Raw genomic sequence first — 7,280 nt, forward strand, 5'->3', positions numbered from 1 at the left:
TAGCACTGGAAAGAAAGCGTTTCCACTTTTCACAGTGGCGTTTTGAAGATGAAAGATGATCGTGAGCTGATGAAACGAGGTTTACGTATGCACTATGATTGATGGTGTTTTTTTCCATCCTGGTTATACTGCATGAACAGGCACAGAGAGGCAGAGAGGTACTCACGATGAAAAGCATCTCACTTTGGGATTCTGTGCAAAAAGGTTAAAAAAAACAAAAGCAAAACATTAATTTACGAATTACTGAAACTCCATATTTAAGTAAAAATATGACATTGCATGTTTTGCTCGTTTTACATCAAATAGAGGCAGCAGGAGATAAGCAGGAGAAATACGTGATGGAATATCTAAAGGTAGGTATGCAAATATGTAAAAATTGTGTATGTTTCTGTTCTGTGTCTTGTGCACTGTTTGTTTGTATATGTGTATTTCTTGCTGCTGTTACACCCAAATTTCCCCTTGTGGGACAATTAAAGGATTCTTCTAATATGATTTGGCATAAACAGACCATAGGGAGGCTGAGTCTTTCAGAAATAAAGATGGGCAGGGATTACCCTTGTTCAGTGAAGGCTACAGTGGCCTCCCTACAACCAAGGCCTTTCATGCAATTTTAAAACTAAAACAGAGGCAAACTGCAAGCATGGAAAAATGTTTGGCTTTCAAAACTTTAGCTGCTGGTTCCCTCACTTCTCAGTGCTTAAAGGTTGCCAGTCAAAGAAGAGATGGTGACTCAGAATATGTTTTCATTCAAACTAGACTGGCAACACTGAATAAGCAGAAACGAATCTGCAGATAATCTCAGTTAATCACTGTACTATTTATGAATCAGTTACTGACTAATCTTGGTATATTGGTGCAATGGCACTGATGCACTGGGAATGTATTCTGTTTTAGATAATATACATTTTTCTAGGCACTTTTGCTCTTTAGCTACCACTTTGGACCTGTCTCCCAGGAGCTTGAGCAGCTATTTAGTGTATAGTTGACAGATCCTGTAAGATAAGGATTAGCAACAGGAATGCAATGGGTCACCATGTGGTCATTTAGTGTGTGTAAATGTATCTGTGCACTAATTTTAGTGCAAAGTCAATTCCTGGGTGTAGCACACGTACACACTCGCCTGTTTTCTCCTTTGTCCTCCCCTGGGCCAGAACACTATTTAAAGGTTCCAGGAAGAGATCGAGGATGTGGGGGAGATGCTTGAGGAGTTTTTAGGTGCTTAAGTGGTGTTTTAGAATCACATTGTGTCAATATTAGACACTGCACATGAGTTCCAGTTTTATTGTTTCCTATTGGAAAAACAATGACACAACATCCTCCAGGCTAAAGAAAAGAGGGACGGTCTTTTTCAGGAAAGGCCAAGCTAGAATCTATAGAATCTTATACCAGATGAGAATGGGAGAGCATTTCCTCCCCAAAGTCCAGCAACTGGTCTCCTCAGTTCCTAAATCTTTACTGACTGTTATTAAAAGAACAGTGGATGCTACACAGTGCTAAACATGGGCTTTGTCCCAGATCTTTTGAAATATGTTGCTGCTACCAAATTCAAAATGAGCTAACAATTTTCATGAAATACTGAAAATGTCTCACTTTAAATACTTTATGATATTTGCGAATCACTAGATCCAGTTTTTACTGCTTTTGTTTTCCAGAATGGGAGTTTATCTTTACAGACCTGTTAAAAGTACATTTTATATTATGCAAACACTGTAAATCTGTATGGATGGACCACGTATGAGACACTGCACAGGACCACAATACTAGGACCACACAAGCCGGCACACGTAACTGTTGAGTTACGTGTGCCGGTTTGTGTGCGTGTGTGTTTGCAGGTAACAGGCTTGGCACAGAAAACTCGTAAGCATTCTTCATTTCATTCAGGAATATTCTAGCAGTTTGATGGGTGTTACCATTCTGCTCATTTGCGCAGATGCCTACCAAAACACAACTGGTAGATCAATAGTTGCTTGTCAGTAATGCTGGAGGTCATCAATGGAAACATTGAAACGCATTTACGTAATCAGGCAAATGGGTGATGAGGGGTCAAAAAAGCCCTTGTCTCCTCCTTTAGGTCTGGCTGAAGTTGCAGCGTGCAAGCAACAAATTAATTGACCTGGGCTGGAATAAATATTCATCAGTGAGGTTATTATTCCAGATTTGGATGGTGAGGGCTCTGCCTTCAGCTGTGGTTTGACAGGAGAGGCTGCCTTGTCTCGCTGCAGCTGTTCAACTTGTTGACATCAGTTCACAGCACTTCTGCTCCAGCAGTGATTGTGAAGATATTAAATTTCACCTTCTTCTGCTGTCCCGAGTTTTAAAATAGTCCAAATGTTCCCAATCATGCAGTAAACAACACACCCTCCTGGTTCCCTCAGCAGTGCAATCCATCATCTTAGCAAAGGGCTATTACTGATATAATTATGGTCTCTACTAATGTTTCATACTTTATATGGTGGAGGAATCATTGCATGATGACTTGACTAAACATAACTGAGCGAGGGTTAGAATTCTAAGCAATCGAAACTCGTACGTCACACTCACCTGCTTTGGGTCTTTGCAGTGGATCCATTTTACTGAAACCATAAACTAGCACAAACATTGGAGCTGAAATTTGATTGTAGAAACCTTTACCACTCATTAGATGGGCATCTGAAAGTACACAGAACCCATTTGCCAGTTTGATTAAATACACTGTCATCTCTTTTTCATGAGGAGTACTGATGACAAATATTTGCTTTAATATGCGCTCTGCTTATTTACACACGCACTTCATTCTGCACACAGGAAGCAGCACCGAGACACACACATCTCCTCTCAGACTTTGCTTTGGCCATGTTGTTTAGGATGGATGCTTGCCATCGGTGCATCAGCGTTTAATTACAACATGCTTTAATCCAGGCCCCACTATCAAATCGCTAATCTGTTGAGGTATCACCTTCAGCACAAGACAGAAGTACTAACATGCACCTGAAGTATGTTTTGGGACAAAGTAAGTTAAGCTGCTTGTTAATGTAGTGTAATACTAGATTGTTGATTTCCAGTGGGTTTAGCTTGGAACAACTCTGAAGTTTTTTTTCGGGATATCCATTTGAAGCAAATCATTCTGTCAAGAGGTCGAGAAAATCTCTCTAACACAGTTGCTGTTCATAGTGTAATGCTTCTATTCAATGTTTAATTCAATTAGCCCTTACATTTGATATGCAGCACCATGACCTTGCACCTGATAGCATGCTAAAGCTGTATCCGAGGATGGATTACCAACCACGCAAAGGCCCACGAGGTTTGCTAAATATCGTATCTGTCACTGTGTCAGAATCTTTTTTTTTTTTTTTAGTTTAAACTTGCCTCCAACATTATTAGTTCCATCTTAGATGATTGTGGTGTACATATTTTGGGCAATGCCTTCAAGAAGCATACGTCTAGTTCCAACACCACCCGAAGGTACCCTAACAACATCACATCTTTGGTTGTGGAGGCCAAGTGAGTAAAGTGATCTCGTTCTGTCGTCAAGAAAACAGGCCGAGATAAAATGAGCTGTGTGACATGGCATGTTATCCTACTCAGGGTCGCCAATAAAAGATGACACTTTGGTCAAGGTTAGACATGGTTAACATCAATACTGTGGAATTTAAATGATGCTCAGCTGATGACGAAGTGTGCCAAAAAAAAACCACACCACTGCACCAGCAGCATCAGCTTGAATTTCTGATACAGTAGTTGTTGGCATTGTTGATGGTTGCAGGACGGATTCTCAGTCCTCAGTGCTAGGACCAATTCTGTTTACATTATACATGCTTCCCTTAGGCAGTATCATTAGAAGACATAGCATACATTTTCACTGCTATGCAGATGACACCCAGCTCTATCTGTCCATGAAGCCAGATAACACACACCAATTAGTTAAACTGCAGGAATGTCTTAAAGACAAAGACCTGGATGGCCGCTAACTTTCTGCTTCTTAATTCAGATAAAACTGAGGTTATTGTACTCGGCCCTGAAAAGCCTAGAAATATGGTATCTAACAAGATTCTTACTCTGGATGGCATTACCTTGGCCTCCAGTAACGCTGTGAGGAACCTTGGAGTCATTTTTGACCAGAACATGTCCTTCAATGCACATATTAAACAAATATGTAAGACTGCGTTCTTCCATTTGCGCAACATCTCTAAAATTAGAAATATCAGAGTGACGCTGAAAAACTAGTTCATGCATTTATTACTTCCAGGCTGGACTACTGTAATTCATTATTATCAGGATGTCCAAAAAACTCACTGAAAAGCCTTCAGCTAATCCAAAATGCTGCAGCAAGAGTACTGACAGGGACTAGAAAGAGAGAGCATATTTCTCCTGTTTTGGCTTCCCTTCATTGGCTTCCTGTTAAATCCAGAATTGAATTCAAAATCCTGCTGCTCACATACAAGGTCTTAAATAATCAGGCCCCATCTTATCTTAATGACCTTGTAGTACCATATCACCCTATTAGAGCACTTCGCTCTCGCTCTGCAGGCCTACTTGTTGTTCCTAGAGTATTTAAAAGTAGAATGGGAGGGAGAGCCTTCAGTTTTCAGGCCCCTCTTCTGTGGAACCAGCTTCCAGTTTAGATTCAGGAGACAAACACTATCTCTACTTTCAAGATTAGGCTTAAAACTTTCCTTTTTGCTAAAGCATATAGTTAGGGCTGGACCAGGTGACCCTGAATCCTTCCTTAGTTATGCTGCAATAGATGTAGGCTGCCGGGGGATTCCCATGATGCATTGAGTTTTTCCTTTCCAGTCACCTTTCTCACTCACTATGTATTAACAGACCTCTCTGCATTGAATCATATCTGTTATTAACCTCTGTCTCTCTTCCACAGCATGTCTTTTATCCTGTCTTCCTTCTCTCACCCCAACCAGTCGCAGCAGATGGCCGCCCCTCCCTGAGCCTGGTTCTGCCAGAGGTTTCTTCCTGTTAAAAGGGAGTTTTTCCTTCCCACTGTTGCCAAAGTGCTTGCTCATAGGGGGTCATATGATTGTTGGGTTTTTCTCTGTATCTATGAAGCGCCTTGAGGCGACTTATGTTGTGATTTGGCGCTATATAAATAAAATTGAATTGAATTGAATTTTCCAATCCGGTCGTTAAGTCTGACGTCACTAGCTGTGTCTGGGCCTAAACTCCGCTGCAGGTCCATATATCAAATGATCACTATGGCATTACTGAGAGTTGAAAAACTGTCTAAAGTCTTTCATCTTTAATAAAATGATCAGCGTTCTGCTCTACCAGGTGTAACAATTGAGCTTAACATCCAGGCATCCATGAAAACGGAATTTATGATATTTAACGGAGTCAGAAGTTAGCAGGAAGTTAGCTCGCTAGCTTCTATCTAAATACAATATAGCATGTCATGACTGCAGGGTTTTGGAAACAAATTAAAACGTACAGCTCTGTTATCACTTCCAACATAAATATAGACAGAAAACTAAACAGCAGTGACGTTTGTAGGGTTACTGAAGTTGGGCTAGCTGGTATATAACGATGTGCTACGTGACCGCTAGCGACACAGCTATGTTAGCATAATATAAACAAGCTAACTTTTTTTTCACTCGATAAAAGTTAACGTGAGTGTTCTCGGTGGTCAGGAACAAATGTAATTGCATGGCAGGATGCTGTAAAAGGACCAAACTTCAGCCAGGAGAACAACTAAGATAATCCATCCACAATACGAGGTTAGTCATTCATATACTGCTGCATGGGCTGGGCTGTAGTTACATCCTAAGGTTTTAAAAACTGAGCTTAAATAAATGATTAGCGGTAATAAAAGCCGAGGGAGGTCAACAGTGATCACTGACTGTCTTAGAGCTTTTTGAGATTAAATAGAAGAAAATACAAAACATTAAACATGTTAACAACACAAAAGCCATATTAAACGCAGACTACTTTAGGCCCGGAAGTAGGATTCGTCAAGTCATCACTTAATGACCGGATTGTTTATGCTCATCAGATCACAGAACCACCGCTAACCGCATTTTTGTTTTTCTATTTGGGCAGTTCTCTGAAAATCCCACAGATGATTGCGCACTGAAATCCCAGTAGATCAGTAGTTTCTGAAAGGGCTCACCCTTCATCATCATTGTAGCTTAAAATAACCTTTTTTCCCCATTCAGGTACCCTTGACCTCGTCTACATGCCTTAATGGATTAAGCTTCTCCCAAGTAAATGGCTGGCTTGAACAACTAAACCGATGTTGCTGACAAATATTGTACATCCACTACAAAGCTGTGATTTATTGAAAAGTGCGAGTAATTAACACAAAAAATGGGAAATAACAGCTATTATTAACTCAAAAGACAATAGCAAAAGTGGTGAGTATCATTACATTCACAGGTGCTAGCAGTTATTTTTTGGCACTTTTAATGCAAAATAACAACATTGATTGGGGAAATAATGAAACCAACTCGTATCATGAGTGTCAAAAAGGCCAGGTGGGAGGGTAATCGGGCCATGCTGCTTCTGTAATCATGCAAGCCTGAAAAGCTGGAAAAAAAAAAGGTACAGCAGCAGACATTCCCAAGCCACTGGCTGTTTTTGGTCCCAAAAGATCTCACCAAAGTGTAATTATGTAATTGCCTCGTCCTGTGCAATGCCCTCTGAGACATTTTTCTGCAGAAGATTTATTTATGGCCTAGCGTCTGCTTTGTCACCCAATCCTTTGAAACCAGAGAGCACAGAACTCCCCTCAAGGCTTTTAACAGAAAGGAGACAGTTTACATCCAGCAATGTGGCGCTGCACACCAACATGTTTGCATGTAAACATGGTGATTATTTTGCAGGAGTTGTTTCAGCCCTCTCGTCATGCTTAAATGATCTATAACTTTCATATACTTTTCAGTGGTGAAAATAAGCTTCTTGAATGTTTTACTAAGGTAAAATACTGTAATCCTTTTTTTTTACTTTTATATTTTATTCTGTTTTATACTTTCACTGTGTTACATTTATAAAGGAAAACTTTACTTTTTAAACTGTATTCGTTCATATATTTTTTACTAGTATAATCCAGAGTTCACAGAAAAGATTTGCAGTATGGAAATGAAGCATCCAGCAGATATCAGTTGAGTAACATTTGTTGCATGGCTTCTTATTATTGCATAAACTGTATTATATTCAATACAAAATGTAACACTGACAGACCCGTGTTTGTTTTCTCAATGAGTACCTACTCTTTTAGGTATGTTTTCCAGTAATCCTTAAGGATTAAAGGACTGAGAAAACAATTTCCATCTGAACTTTGGAGATTTAAAAAA

This window comes from Copadichromis virginalis, linkage group LG4 (assembly GCF_057382275.1).
Source record: "Copadichromis virginalis isolate Kocher_CV1m ecotype Utaka linkage group LG4, C_Virginalis_male_GT1.1, whole genome shotgun sequence".
NCBI classification, from domain to species: Eukaryota; Metazoa; Chordata; class Actinopteri; order Cichliformes; family Cichlidae; genus Copadichromis; species Copadichromis virginalis.